Genomic DNA, 16,866 nt, shown 5'->3' with positions numbered 1-16,866 from the left:
TGTCTATCTATCTATTTCTATCTATCTATCTATCTATCTATCTATCTATCTATCTATCTATCTATCTATCTATCTATCTATCTATCTACCATAACATCGAACTTCTTTTATTTGATACATTTTAATCTGTTAAATTTACCATTGAAGATATATTATATCTGTTCAATGAAAATAATAATTACCTGTTGGTCCTGACAGAAACATGTAGCTTCCTGCCTGTGGTGCACTCAAATTTTAAACATTGTAATCAGCCCTCCCAGTTCAGTCTGTGGCCAAAGAATACTCCCACTATGTTATTGTTATGAGGAGAGGGGGTGGTTTTCTGTAGTGCAGATCATGAGCATGACAATGCTGTCCCTCCACAGATACAGTAAGCTTTGTAGCCCTATTACAGGAAATGTTACTGGCAGGATCATTGGGTGAAAATAATGGAAAAAGCCAAATACAAGAAAATGAATGAAGCCACCTTGTATAAGGACTGGTCAGCTGCAATATATAAAAATGTTGTCCTTGAAATCAGTCTCGTTAACAGTATGGTTAAATATATTGTGATAAAGGGTTTAATTTGCACAAAAACATTCTTTATTCCAAGAATATTTCTAGTTATACATTTAAATACACTGTATGTTTATGTAAGGTTGTATTTCATCCTCTGTTCTCTCTTTTGTTATATTACGCATCAAAAAATTAAAACAATGTAATATGTTTAATAAGCACATAATAAAAAAAAAAGAAAAAAAAGAAAAAGAAAGCAGGCCGCTTTGCCAGGCTTTTTGGCTAATGCTGTTAAATGACCTTAAACTTAGTAAAGTGTTTTTCCAGTTGAAGGCTAAAGTGTCCATAATTCATCAAACTCACTTAGAAGAAGCTGACTTCCAAGTTTAAAACTCTTTCTCATTTCGAAAGCTGTGTTCAACGCTTACATGAAATATCCCAACCAGGAGTCAGTGAAATTTCCTAATGTAAACTAAACTAAATAAATTAAAAGCAAGAAAAAAGAACAAAAACCAAAAAAAGCTTTCCACCTGCGGACATAAGAAAAGGTTTTGGTGGAACACTTTTTCTAGTGTGAATACGTATTAGTTTTGAGACAGAAGCTGCTCTCTGAAGCCTGATGGGGTTCAAAAAGGTCCTTAGAATTGTCAGCAGTAATCACAGTAGAGAAAATGGAGCGCCACCAATGTAAAAGATCAGTTGATTTTTATATAAATAATATATAATAAATTAATCACAATTTCAGGTAGCAGCCATTGTGTTTTGGAGGCATCACCAATCCTGCCTTACTAGGGCTAGTGGCACAATATAGGCAATTTGTATCAGTATTAAAACCTTATATAAACCTTTTAAAAAAAATCTAAATCACATATGAAAAAATTATAAAATTAAGTACATATATGTAATATTTTTTTTTATTTTTTTATTTTTAGACGTGCAATTTTCCAAATTTACAGTGCAGCAATTCAGACAAAAGAAATATATATTTTTTTAAATTCTGTGACTCTCTACTTTTCTTTCTTAACTTTCAGTATAAGCTGTTGTGCAGATAATAATAAGATGCAATTTATGTGGCAATTATCCATTATTGTGGTGCAAGTGAATAATCTTGTCAGGAACGCCAAGAATATTTGACATTTTTAAGCCTTTTCAATGCTAAAGCACAACAGCCTTAATAAATGGTTTTTAAGGATGCAGCCCACAAAATCTCTTAAAAGATTAATGTCTTAGTGAGTCCGGTGCTGTATTTTTAGCATAAAGTGTTCAGTGCCTGTTGAAGGCAAGTAGTTATAATGACAAAACAATCAAAGCGTTAGGCCGCTACATACTGAACAAGGCGGGTTCCTCTGTCCACAATTGGGCCCCCGACTATATCAAGAAACAAAATTATGGTATCTGAAGGTCTTTATATTTCAGTCTCCCGTCTTTATTATTTTCTGATTTATCGTGGGTAATAGCATGTGTCGATCCGAATAGGAGAGCTTATAAGTTCATAAAGTGCACCTGTGGGGATTACACTTTTAATTTGAGACAGAACTCCATCTGTACAGGAAATGTTCATCTTTGTGTAGTACAAGGACCTGCCTGATTGGACACAAATTCGATGGATAGATTGGGTAGGTCCTTATATTACACAGTTTTATGGCAAATCTAAAGGAAATTTAGAGAAATGGTACAATACAGTCCCGGGATGGACTGCAATCTCAAGTTTAGTTTACTAATTTGTACTGAGATTGTAGTCCATCAAAGGAGCGAGCTTGGAGCGGTGACTACTTCACAACACACACACACAGGGATCATGGGGAACAAAAGTAGCCACCCTCCAGAAGGAAGGACAGTGTCAGCACCAATTCAGAGATAATTTGAGGATCTACAGCCGAGTGAATAAGATACATTTCTGTTAATAGTTAAGGTGTATTTTTAGGATTTAACCCATGAGTTAAGTGTCACTTTAAAGTTTGCCATACACTTTTCAGATGTCAATATTACATCCAACTAGCTTTTAGCATGACAGTCAACAAATCAAAAGGTGAAATATTCTCACTCGTAGGAATAGATTTACACTCACCAACTTTCTTACATGACACCTATTTGTAAATGTCAGGACTTGGAAATCTACATAATATATACTTATTACTTGATCAAAAATATAGAAATTGGAAGCTGTACTTGCAGGGTGCACATGTACAGGTTGATCATGTGTTGATGTATTCAACTCGAGTAAACACATTTACAAATGTTGCGTTCTGTTATGTTCAACAAATGTAGGAGTAATCATGTGCCTGTGTAGCACTATATAAGTATCCTTAGTACATTTACATATTCCTGGAGAATCTGACTAAGCCTATGTTCCTAATGATTCTCTCCTTGCTCCTTGACCTGAGTCAGTGAGGGAGAATTTATCAAAACTGGAGCAGACAAAGTCTGGAGCAGCTTTGCAAGGCAACCAATCAGCTTCTCTCTTTCATTTTCAAATCTTAACTCAACAAACTGGAGAGAAGCTGATTGGTTTCCATGCACAGCTGCTCCAGATTTTGCCTGCTCCAGTATTGATGAATTCTCCTCAGTGAGTTACCTTGCAATACAAATGGCAAATCCACTCATCAATTCATAACTATCATTAAAGTAAGGTGCACGCGGAAGGGCTTTACACAATACAAAAGCAAAAATGACCCAGCACACTTACCAGCTAGCCTGCAAAAAAAAATTACACTGTCTAACTTTTAGAGTTAAAAAAAAAGAGGTTTTAGGTGCACAACGTTTGCAAAATATGTGGAAGCTACACTGCCTCGTCAAGGCCCCTCTGTATAGTGCGGTCTTAACTCTAATCTATGAGAGCCTCCATCTTGGAACATATATAGCAAAGGATGAATTGGGTGCAGGTTCACCAGGAGGCAGACCAATCCTCCTTAAAGGCACACCAGAAGCCATCACAACGGCAGCTAAAGACCCCAGTGTGTCCCCATACAATTTAGAGTTCTTTTGCAGGCTAGCTGGTACGTGTGCTGGGAAACGTTTTGTTTTTGTATTGTGTAAATCCCTTCTATGTGCACCTAGCTTTACATCTAGCTATGAATCGATGAGTGTGTTTGCTATTTGTATTGCAAGAAGTATGGGCAGCTTTACACCCAATCTTCTGCCCATGGTGCCTAGAAAGAGTGACATCATCCTTCTTCCAGCAAGATCCTGGGAATGCTGAGGATTTTATATCTTGCAAAGGGATTCTCCTGCCCACTGAATGACTTTGTGCAAGATTTGGGCTATTCAGAATTTTCAGGATCTCACTGGAAGGAAATCACCCCCTCCTATGCAAGAGTCGGATGCAAAATAAAAAAAAAATTCAGCGGATTGAAGTGCTTTGGTGTGGAGGGTTGGGCAAATATCTAACAAAAATCTGTTATTGCATTTGGGTGCAAGGTCCACTTTAACAAATTTTAAGACGGCCTTTAAAATGAAGCCTCTTCTTAATTTCCACTGTTCATGAAAGTGCACCTGTTTTCCAGCCATAATAATAAATATTATGATTATTTAAATACTTAAGATACTATATAAAATCCATTTGTTGGATTCAGATTCTCTTTTTCATGGTACATAAAATTGCAAGCAAGCTCAGCATTGCGCTCCTCTCTACTAAATGCCTGAAAACCCATTCATTACGAAGGCTTCAGCATGATCGGCTCCACAGACCGTTTGCAGTAGCTGTAAGCAGTAGTCAATTACATAATTGAGCTTGTACGTGACCATCAATCAGTTGACTGAAAGGCCCAGTATTTATTTACTCTTAAGATGTTGATCATGCACTCTAAACAACGATCTAGAAAGGCTGGGAAATCACAGTGTAAAGATAAAATCCCTTGTCATACAGCATCGACATATATCATTCGGGAATTACCATGCATTATTGAAGATTATGAGACAAGCAAAGTGGAACGCACAAGATGCAGGATTTTTTTTTTTTTTTCTTTTACAGAGGGGAAATTGTGTGCTCCAATCTCTAAGGTCATGTCTGCGAGAGAATGCATGGGGAAGGGGACTTTTATTTTTCATTACGTCAGTTAGTGAGAAAATGAAGTCAAACGCATTGTAAGGAAGAAAATCATTCATCTCTGAAGTCTCATGTATACATCAGTGGCTCGCCAAATGTATAAATAATATGTTTTTGGACTTGGACTGAGGTTTATGTTAAGGCCTTGTTCACACTAAATGCAGAGCAGATCTGCAGGAGTTTCTGCACACGCAGGGCAGTGGGTTTTGCTGCGTTTTTTCCTGCGTTTTTTGTCGCGTTTTTGATGCGTTCCAGGCCGTTTTAGGGAAATGTTTTTGTTTGTTTGTTTAAAATGGGCTTTCAGTGCGTTCCAGGGCCTTTGCATGCGTTTTTAAAGCATTTGCATGCGTTCCAGAGCAGGTCCAGAGCAAAGTAAAATAGGGCCTGCTGCAGTTTTTTTACCTGCTCTGGACCTGCTCTGTAGGGAACGCTGCTAAACTGGAGCTAAAAATACCATTGGAATACATTAGACACAGTTTTGCTCCGGTCTGTAACTGCTCTGCTCTGCTCCTGGAACGCGCTTGGTGTGAACAAGGCCTTAAAGGAATACTATGGGGTCAGTGTTTTTCCCCATAGTTCTCCTTAGGGTAACGGGAGGACACAAACTAGCGTCCTCCCGTTACCCTAAGCTCAGTATACCGCTATACTGAAAGTCTAAATGAAAAGAACTTTGTCCATGAGGCTTTCCTAATATACCCATAATGCTTTGTGAATCTAGTGTCATTGGTTTATTATATATTCATTTGTAATGATTTTTGTATAACTTAAAAAAAGGATAAAAACCTAAATTTAAAAGCATATGAACCGACTTAAAGGAGAACTATGGGGTCAGGGCTTGTCCCCATAGTTCTCCTTAGGGTAACGGGAGGACACAAACTAGCGCCCTCCCGTTACCCTAAGCTTAGTATACCGCGAGTTACAGCTCGCGGTATACTGAGACGCCGCAGCCGCAGCACTCACCTCATAGTTCTCCTTTAATGTATACAATAGGGAATTGCACGGGACTTGAAAGAATACAGTAAAAAGTCAATATACAGTAAAACATTGAAAGTGTTAAATAGTCGCATTTGTGGGCATGTATCTTTGTATGGATAGATAGATAGATAGATAGATAGATAGATAGATAGATAGATAGATAGACCTTATGGCCAAAAGCTTGCAGACACCTAATATGTGAATAATTGTGAATTAATATAGCTCTTTTATGGCTGTACCAGTCCCTACTCCTCTGCAAAGGCTTTTCACAAGATTTTGGGGTGTATCTGTCCCCACCAGGGCCGATTCAAGGCTCTGGTGGGCCCTGGGTAAAAATAAAATAGTGGACACCCCCAGCCTGCTGTCTCTACCTTTAAGGTAAAGTCCCTACCTTTAAGGTAAAGCAGCTACATCTTATGAGGGACACTAATAAATTCTGGAATTGGTTGCAAGGAGGACAGTAAACTTAATAGGTAGGCATTGACATTTAGACTATTTCAAAATAGTGTTTCTACATTAGTTAAGTCAGGGGCGTCCCGAGGCCGGGTGTCACCTGGAGCGGAGACCGGGTGACACCCCCGCAGTGATGTCATCGTGCATGTGCGGTCATCTAATTGACGCCTGCTGGCGGCCATCTTCGTGATGGACGCCGGCAGAGAGAGGAGGGGACGTTCACCCGGCAGCATGAAGTATCCCGCCGGGTCCCCTCCTCTCTCTTGACACTGTCGGGCTCTCGGTCCATGACCGAGTGCCCGACTTTTTAGAGACTGTGAGTCATTTTGGTGTTGCCCTGGTGCTGGCCGCACCCCACTTGTGACGCCACTGGTTAAGTCCTTCTTTATTGTATAATGAAATTATTTTCTAGTTGTCCAATACAAGAATTATTTAAACCATAATTGTGCATCAGAAAAAGCTAACAGTGCTGTAAAGAAACATGTTCCCAGCATTTTTTTTTTTTGCCGACTAGATTGCCTTAGAATTCAGGGCTACAGGGGAGGTTGGTGAGAAGTTTAAAGCCTAAATTTTGTTAATTCTTTTTTTGAGTGTTACTAGCATTACCCACTGTCTCTATGCTTCAGTGCTGTCATCTGCATCCACCTTCACTTCATCCTACCAGTCCTCTTCCAGGTTGAATGATGCCCACCATGATTCAGCCCTCTTGCTGTGATCCCAAGCTGCCATGAACAACTCCAGCCCCCCTCCCCCCTTTTCCGCAGGGTTTGTCATCACATCAGGTTGGGCTTCCAGTACAATACTGAAGCACTGCTAAGAAGAAAAGGAACCCGGTTGTCATCTGACCATCCAGAAGATACCTGGAAAAAAGTGCTTGTCCGGGTGCCATCGGGTAACTTTGTTGTTCTATAGCCAGCTCACAAAGTTTCACGTGTGAACAAAAGTATTTTACTCAGCCTTGCTTGCATATAACTAGACACTACAAATTCAAATAGACAATCTCAAACCTTGCTTGAATGGAATGTTAGAAACTAGTGCTTGCATTGCTATTAATGCATTTTACTGGAAACCTCTGACCATCAGAAAAAAAAAAGCATTTCTACAGACAAGTTACAGAAAATACTTGTTCAATTAGACTGACAGTTGGCATTCCATTGAGTTTTTAGAAAAGCTCTTCAGTTGTTTTCTAATTAAAACATTTACCGACAGCCGGCAACTTGTCCAGAGTGCAATGTCAGCAGAAAATTCTGTTTCTGGAATGTATTTTTCCATATAGTGATGCGGAAGAAACAGGTTGAAGATCATGCCTTTGATTACCACAAACCTTCCCTATACTGCACAACTAGAGTAAGATTTAATAAGACTCAGGGGATAAGTGAGAGGAAACCTCTCCAAAGTGAAGGAAATCGCTTGTCACCATAACAAGTGTCCCCATTGGAAGAATATGTTAAGATGAAGATTATGTTGAGATGATTAAGATGTTCTGGTGACAACTCAAAATTTCCCTCGCTTTCAGTCTTGTTGAAACAAAAACAGAGGATAAACCTCCTCAGCGGTAATACAGACAGCAACAACAACCTTACAGGAGTTCTACCTAGGCACCAATACTAGTATCAGTATCGGTGCCGATTCCGAGTATTTGGGCGAGTACTAGTACTCGCCCAAATGCTCTGATGCCTAGCCTGATACCCGAACTTCCGTTATCAGGAAGCCGGGCAGCGTGTAATAACTCGCTGCCCGGCTTCCTGATTGGTAAGGAAGATGGCCAATGAGGAAGCCTGACAGTGAGTCATTACTTGGTGACATGGGAGCATGGAGACGGCTTCCCTGCTTATTGGGAAGACGGGTGGCGAGTCTGTACACGCCGCTCCGGCTTCCCGGCTAATCCGGAAGCCAGTTGGCGAGTCATTACACGCCGCCTGGCTTCCTTAATGGGACTTCCGGTACCGGTATTACCGAGGAAAAAATATAGGTATCCATACTCCATACTGAAAACCTGTATTGGTGCATCCCTAGTTCAAACCATTCCCTACTCCATCCAAACCTCAAAAACAAAAAAATACAGCTTTAGATACACTTTAAGTTACCTACAGACAAAAAAATTGGCCTCTGGATGATGCATGATATGTCAACTACACAACTTTTCTAGGAAACAGTTTGGTGCAAAATACGTATTCGCAGCAAAGGAATGTGCATACTGAAGACCCATGGAGAGCTATGGAAAGGAAATGTAAATCCCAAAGAAGACAACATTCTCACAACTAACAACAGGGAGAATGCAGCTTTCCCAGAGAAAACTTGGGCGGAGAATGTCTACCATGGTCAGGAAAGGCCAACAGACATAGCAACAGTCTCTAATAAGTCTCTAATATGTACCATAGTGGCTTAGTGGCTTGCACTCCTTCTTTGCCGCCCAAGGGTCCTTGGTCCAAATCCCACCCAGGATACTACCTGCATGAAGTGTGCATGTTTCCTCCCACACTCTAAAGGCATGCTGCAAGGTTAATTGTCCTATGTATGTGTGTGCATATGAGCTAGGGGTCTTAGTTTGCAAGCTTACTGAGTGCAACAACTGATATGAATACTTGTAATAAATACAAATATAAGGGCCAACATTGTGTTAGCAGCAGATCCATAGAATGTATACATATTAACATTAACAGCACACTGCGCTCTCCATCTCGGGTCGAACTGGTGTCCCAAGTATCAACTATTTTCCACAAACTGACAGTGTGTGGACACAGAGATCTTGGATTCCACTGGGTAAGCCTGCAGTGAGAGAGCACTGGATCCCGTATATTGTCCAGCAGGACATTTTAGTTAACAGCAGAGCAGAAAACACCTCGTGTCTTAGGAATAAGAAACAACATAGGGGTCTGTGAGTAAAATCTGCATTGCAGACTTTACTGTATCCCACAGTTGCTACACCTGGATACTTTTAATAAAGCTTAATTTGGCATTGTGGTTTCTATGATACTATATTATCAAAGTGACCGTGTTTTCGGAAGATAGTTGGTACAAACATTGGATCCGAGGTGGAGAGCAGTATGCTTTATGATATGTGTTATATCAACTTTCCTGTTTATCCCCAGAACAGGCAAGTGTTCTTGAAAATCTGTAGACACCTTTTGTGGTGTCTCTTCCATCCTTCAGCTTATCTAAAAACATATTATTTCTATCATTTTTTCTTCTCATAGTTATTTTTCTCATTGATATGAATGTGAAGTACCGCTTTTTATAATCACAAGGAGCTTGCAATCTAAGGTCCCTATTTCACATGCATACAAAGCTAAGTTGGACAGGAGCCAATTACCTTCCAGCATGTCTTTGGCATGTGGGAGGAAACCCACACAAGCACAGGAAGAACATGCAAACTACTTGCAATGAGTGTCGTGACCAGGATAGGAACCAAGGACCTGTAACGTCCGTACTGACCGCGAGCCGTCTGCGTCCCAGCGTGGAACGCATCGTTCGCGTCACGTGGGACGTTTCCCTCCCTGAAGGGGAGGTTCCATGCGCTCCACGGTGGAATGCGGAAGTGACAGCACGCTCCACGGCTCCACTTCCGCGTTCGGGGGGTATATAAGGTTCACCTGAACGCTGTTAGAGCGTTCCACTATTGGGTTTGATGCCCCATCCACGCCAGGAGCCTCGACCTCACTACTCCCAGCTACTACCTCTCCACTCCAGGAACGCCTGCTACTGTGGCCTCTCCAACATCAGACTATTCCGGAGGAGACCCTGCTAAACCCAGTGCTTTTAACAGCCCAGAATTTGTCCATGAGGGCTGGGTTCTGGATAGACATGTGCGATTTGTTTTGTTCCGAATCAAAATTCGGACTAAATTTCCGAAATGTGGACATTCGGACACACCTGAATTTCCGAATCCCAATGGATCCGAATGTGTCCAAATTCGAATTTCCATTTTCCATTTTCCGAATTTCATTCAAAAACTAAACTGAATCAGATCAGATGTATTTTTTTGGGTTTAATACATCCGAATGGGTCTGAACACGAATTTTCATTAAAGCGATATGGGAGCCATATACAGTATATACATATAACACTACTGGGGCTCCTAGACCCGAATGGTATTCGGGATCCGAATTTCCGAATTGCATTTGGGAGCTCCAAAGTGCCCCTCCCCATTATACTGCCACTTGCATAGCTTTTTGAGCACTTTTTTTTAACCCAGGACTATGGTGGAGTAATCTTAAAACAGAAATCTCTAAAATATGCAGGAAGTTGATGGGCCATTTAACCCACCACTTGGCATCCAAAAGCAAAAATTCAGATTCTAGCAAATTAACCTTTATGATTGACAGACCTCAACAGCAGACATTACTATAATAGCCCGAAATATCCACTTTCCATCACTACTGATATAGTGGAGTCCCTCTTTATCCACTTTGTTAAGTGGTGGGTGCGGGCTCCTCAATCAATTTTTATTATACAGTGTGTGGGCAGCTGGTTTAGTACACAGTTGTACGCAGCTTCAGGAGAAGACCACTACCCTGCAAGTTACTGCAGAGAGCACTGCTTCAACTGTCTCCAGAGTTCTGAGCTTCCAGTGGGGTGGTCTTGCGGCTGCAGCCATTAACTTGGAGGTCCAGACTAGAGACTCCTCATGCCCCTTGACTATGAAACAGGGCTTGGAAAGACTAACCACCAAGACAAAACATGCACACCTCCCCCCCCCCCCTTTTTTTCCAATGTGGGGGTCACAGGAGCATATAGGGCTTGGAAATATTAAACTCTCAAACTTTTTTTTAATAATGAATCCAGGTGAAACAAATATACATTGCCCAGCAAAGTGTTCTTTACATTTTTCCCCAAACAGTCATCATATTTATGAAAAGCTGGCTCCAACTCTCTCAGCTCAGCTTTTCCTGAACTTCCTGTCCAGTAAAAGATCACCAGGGACAGAGCAGTCTCCAGCAGCTGTTCATCTACTAGCTTGGAGAAGGAAGGAGAGGGGAGCAGAGGGATTGGATTGCCTTGCTCTACCTATGTGTTTGTGGAGACACACCCAGCTTACTTATTCATGAATTCCAGAATCCTGCTGCACTTCTTACCGGGTATCCCTGTCAGCATGGGTGCTCAAAGTGACTGTGGATGGCTCCGCCAATACTGAAAATTGTTAAAGATGTTAAAGATAATAAACACCCAGCTTAGCAGCACACACAAGTGTGACTCTATAGCAAGCTACAAGGGAAAAGAGCTACCCTAAAAAAGGATAACAGGACCAGTGCTCAGGGAACCACCTGATTCTGCAGGAAACTGAAAGTTTTGAACATCAAGGAGCAGCATCTATTGTAAGAGTTTCATCAGCATTTGAATAGCTTGATAAACCTTTTGACTTTAACATCACTTTCATTGCATGAACTGACAGCGAGCTTGGAGCGGTGGCTACTTTACGACACACACAGGGACCATGGGAAACAAAAGTAGCCACCCTCCAGAATCGTTATTGTTTTTATGCTTAGGAAGCTTTGCAAGTGCTGAGTTGATTTTAAACATCTCCTCTAATGTTGTCTGCAAAATCCCCTCGGCAGTAAGTTAGATGATCCTGGCATTAAGACAATTCTGGCACCGTATAGTAGTGAGTGCAATGCTGATCAATTCGCTGCTGTCAGTATGAGAGAGCCCAGACAACAACACACAACAAGGAAATCCACACACAGCGCAGGTGAAGCCCCATCCTTTTATTTCATTTGTATTTAAAAAAGGGTATTTAAATAAAGTTTTTGTTTTTCAGCTGTGGAACTGGACAAGATGGAACGTTTGCTCATTTATCCTTACAGCCAAAAAAAGGAAGTGAGGTTATAAGTAAAATATTTTTCAACCTTTTAAAAAAATAATAATTGAACTTAAAGTGCTGCAGATTTCATTATACACAGCTCAGTATTGTTACAAGCTGTCCACATAATTCTTAACTGTTATGCAAAAAAAGAAAAAACAACTGCTTTCCTAAAATCAACAATTGTTTAATTTAAATTCTGCTGTCATTGTTGCAAAAATATGCTAGACAGTTTTTTGCTCATTTTGTGCATTTTTCCATTAAGAGTTGCTGTACGTATACTAACTGATATAAATGATAAAAGTATCAATACCATTTGAAAACATTTAGTCTCAATTTGTGGGGTGCAAACATACTTTCAAAAAAAAAAATTAAGTGTAAAAAATTAGAATACAAAATCTAAAAGTTTTTGTAGTGCAAAATAAAAAGTCAGATTGAAGGCCCACTCTACCAAAAAAATGATTTATTGTTAGGTAGCAGTGGATTGAATAAACTGTTGGAGTCTTTAAGAGTGCAACAGTGAGATTTCCCAGCGGTTGTTCTGTCTCCACCTCCTACCACAAGGCTGTGAAAGTAATGTCTCTCTTTTTTAACTCCCTCTCTTGTGAGAGTATAGAGAATCTATCAAGGGATCATGACACTATTTGGCTGTGTATGGACCAGCGTATCAGAATTGGAAATAGTGGTGAAAATATCTGTCACTGCAAACCCTAAAGTAAGCTTGTAGTTCAACCTGCCAGCACGTGGCAATTTCACTTCTAGGTGGATTGATCTATGAGTTAACAAGTAGAAAAAAGACAATAACAAAAAAGGCTAAAAATAAAAAATAAAACTGCTTTTAAAAATACATATTTTAATTAATCTTCGAACGTCAGGTAAAAGTACAATTAAAAATAAATTGTGGAACTATTGAAGGGAAATCCCGATCAATATACCTCCTGAACTTTTAAACTTATCATCAGGCTTCAGGGTTTGTTATATGGATCTCCCCACAAAAGTATAGGGCAATCTAGCTACTTGGTTTAATTATTGATTGAACTACAGGCCAAGCACATAATTAGGCAATTTAGAAGCCATATGCAGTAAATAGCTGATCAACCATTTCTGAGTTGTGTTTGTTGATGCACTGTTTGGCAGAAAAGCTAATCATCTGATTTCAGCCTAGAAGAACTGGAAAGGACAAGAATTTCAGTGTGTATTAAAATATACAGTCCTATAATCCTAAATATACACAGACTGTTTAATCTGAGCAGTGGTAGAGCCCATGGTCCCTGTGTGTGTTATAAAGTAGCTACCACTCCAAGCTCACTCCTGTGATGGACTACAATCTCAATACAAATTAGTAAACTAAACGTGAGATTTCAGTCCATCATGAGAGTGAGCTTGGAGCTCTTGTGATAAAAATTTACTTTGCAAAGAATACCCAATGAAGTGCAAGAAAAGTTTAAAATTATTGCTCGCACATGATTGGATGATAAAAGTCAGCGCAGCTATATGTTGTTGTCACATGGCAAGCTCTCTACTGGCCAGTAAAAATGAGATTCCTGCAAATGTGATAATAAGGCTGATATTTTACACCAAGAATGAAGGGGCAACCTTAGGTAGGTTGCCCTTACGTAAGACTCTATGGTAAAACAAAAGTGGTTAAGGGGAAATAGAAGTTATCTCACAGTGAGGGGATACAATGCAAAGGGCGATGCCCTGGATATTCAGGTGACTTGATATCTCTGCCATGGTTAGCAGCGTACCTATAACACATTGCTTTCTGTATTCTTTGTAGTTAAGGCATTGGCGTTCCTTAACTACAAAGAATGTAACAAAAAATTTTGAAGCCATTACTTTTATTTTTGACTGAATATTTTATTGTAAAAACAACTTTGGTTTTGGTTGAAAATCTACAGTCATCCACGAATGGTGCTGCCTGAGCACAGAGTTTTGTGTTTTTGCTCTGTTTGCTTTGAACAGAAATCAGCTAACACTCAAGGGATCCTCTGTATGAAAATGTTTTTCAGGCCAATAACACTTTGCACAGCCTCACTATTGCAGACATTTTGTTCCTGTTAAAGAGGAACTTTACCCAGATCTTCAAAATAATAACAAAGACGTCTTTAGGAATGTTTAGTAATGACAATCTACAAACACATACTTCTAGATAATTGCCGACTTTTAGTTGTTTGCATACCTTATTTTTCTTTTACTCCCCATTCTTCTCTTCATCCCCACACAGCTACCTCCTCATGTATCACTTATCCCTCCCTTTTAGATTATAAGCCCTCAGGGGCAGTGCCCTCCTTACCATCTTGTCAATTGTGTTGTGGTTGTAATGTCTTCCTTATATTGTAAAGCGCTGCGTAACAACTTTGGTTTTGGTTGAAAATCTACAGTCATCCACGAATGGTGCTGCCTGAGCACAGAGTTTTGTGTTTTTGCTCTGTTTGCTTTGAACAGAAATCAGCTAACACTCAAGGGATCCTCTGTATGAAAATGTTTTTCAGGCCAATAACACTTTGCACAGCCTCACTATTGCAGACATTTTGTTCCTGTTAAAGAGGAACTTTACCCAGATCTTCAAAATAATAACAAAGACGTCTTTAGGAATGTTTAGTAATGACAATCTACAAACACATACTTCTAGATAATTGCCGACTTTTAGTTGTTTGCATACCTTATTTTTCTTTTACTCCCCATTCTTCTCTTCATCCCCACACAGCTACCTCCTCATGTATCACTTATCCCTCCCTTTTAGATTATAAGCCCTCAGGGGCAGTGCCCTCCTTACCATCTTGTCAATTGTGTTGTGGTTGTAATGTCTTCCTTATATTGTAAAGCGCTGCGCAAACTGTTGGCGCTATATAAATCCTGTATAATAATAGTGGCCATTTTTACTAAAGGCAGATTAATATATCTCCCACTTACTTCTTGAAACTCTGACACATGTGACCACGCACATCATCTCAGGGGAGAAAAATGCCTTTCCCTGAGATCTCGTGAGATTACAGATGAGATTTCCTAGCAATGTTCTGCTGATGTAACCTTACCAAGATGCAATGCTTGGGCATGATTTCATCATTTGTGCCAAAGTGGACCAGGAAGTATGGAAATAAGAAATTGTAGGTAAAATACAAATATGTTTGTTTAGCTAAACTTACTAAATGTAAGATGATTTCATATCAGTATGCAGAGCTGTATGCTGATGTGATTTTTAGTCAAAGGGGGTAAAGATCCGCTTTAACTGAATTGGGCCCTCTTCTTAGAGTTTACTAGATTGCAAGTGGTGCAAGAGGGCCTTTGGGGCAAGGTATACCTTGGGGTTGCTGCGAGAGCATGGCAGCACATAACTGGAAGTGGCAGAAGGCACTTATGCAATGTTTACTATGCTGATTCCATGTGAGGTAGGATTTAGTGTCTGCGGACCACAAGCATCATGTGGCACCCCAGATGACACACAATGGTGAGTGACAGCATTGTCCACACTCAGGAGGCTGGGTGAGCTTCTGGTATACTTCTGATTAACAGGGTTTTTCACTAAGCTGCCGAAGGCAGCCGAGTGCATAACGGAGCCGAAGTAAACAGAGTCGAACGACTTCAAACTGTTTTCTATTGGCCGGCACTTGCTAGCCAATGAATAACAATTGCTCCGCCCAGCTGTCATTTGTGGGACGCTGTTTAATGACAGATCAGCATCCCCAGGTCATTTGCTTTGCCCAGCTGTCATTTGCAGGGCAAACGGCCTGCCTTCGGCTGGCTGTTTGCCCCGCTTCGGCAGTCACTTCGGAATAGTCGAGCTGAAGCATATGCCTTCGGCTCGGCTGAGCCGCTCGGCCACCTTCGGCTGCTGTACGGGCTATAGTGAATAGCACGTACAGCAGCCCTTCGGTTCGACTGAACCGAAGGGCTTAGGTGGCTGAAGGGAGCCAAAGGATCAGCAAAAGCTACGGCTGTATCCTTCAGCTCAATAGTGAATAACCCCCTAAATGTGACTCCCTGAAGGAAAAAATATCCCTATATGCCGATGATGCTTTAAAATACTTGACCAACTGTTTTTTTCTAAAAGTGTATGTCCAGACAAAAAAAAAACCTCTAGTTTTGTAGAGTGGAGGCACCTATGATCCCCTGTCAGGTTTTACTGGTATATGGTGATCTATTACAGAGATTTATTCTCATTTGCTGTTACAGTGACAAGACTTCCACCAGACAGGAAGTGAGTGGAATTTTGCAACAGGGACACAGCAATGAAAAGCTGACAGGGATTCTAGCCTTCCTCTATTCTAGATTTTTTTTCTCACTGTGATGCCGTTGGACATTTTTCATCATTTCCTGGTATAGTGAACTGGCCTGACAGTAAATCTGGGTATACACTAGTCTTTTTTTTTTAGTTAAACCCATGGGCTGAGCGAAAAAAATAGAACAGATTCCTCCATCAGCGCTCGTAAGCGTTGATGGAGGAATCTGTTCAATTTTTTTCCCTAACTGTTTCCTTTGTATTCTCAGAATGACCAAACTAACCTGGCAGCTGTTTGACAGCTAGATTTGTTCGGCCATAAATTTTCCAACCGTCTCCTTCGATCAACTGATCGAGGGATGCCGCGTGGAACGGTGCCAACAGCAGTACCCACGCAGCAAATTTCAGCCGGTTCATCAAGACTTTAGTCTCTAGAGGAGACCCGAATATCAGTAAAACCTGGCAAGGGTTCTTTTTTTTTTCCAAAATATTTTATTTAGGCTTAAACAAGGTCACCATGTGACCTTAAGAATACAGTACAGTACACGCATTTGCTCTCTTTTTTTTGTTTTGTTTTGTTTGCCAAGTCTGGCAAGGGTTCTAAGCCTCCTCCACTCTATTCAAAACTAAAAAAAAAAACCTTAACCACTTATATGGCATCTTTGTTTACCAAATGGTGTCCAAAATATTTTTTTTCATATATTAGTCTGGAATTTGCTTTATTGTATATATTTATTGATTTGAAGAGCTTTTTATTTAAAAAAAAGACAGAAAAAACTCTTTCAAATTCTTCAAAATACAGAGGGGGGGGAGTGGGGGGGGCGGGTAGTGCAATTCATTGTAATTCACGGTAGCTGTTTTTACATTCAGAAGAGA

This window comes from Nanorana parkeri, unplaced genomic scaffold, assembly GCF_000935625.1.
Source record: "Nanorana parkeri isolate BGI_ZX_2015 unplaced genomic scaffold, ASM93562v1 scaffold196, whole genome shotgun sequence".
In the NCBI taxonomy this organism is placed as follows: Eukaryota; Metazoa; Chordata; class Amphibia; order Anura; family Dicroglossidae; genus Nanorana; species Nanorana parkeri.
This window is presented reverse-complemented; position numbering follows the sequence as displayed.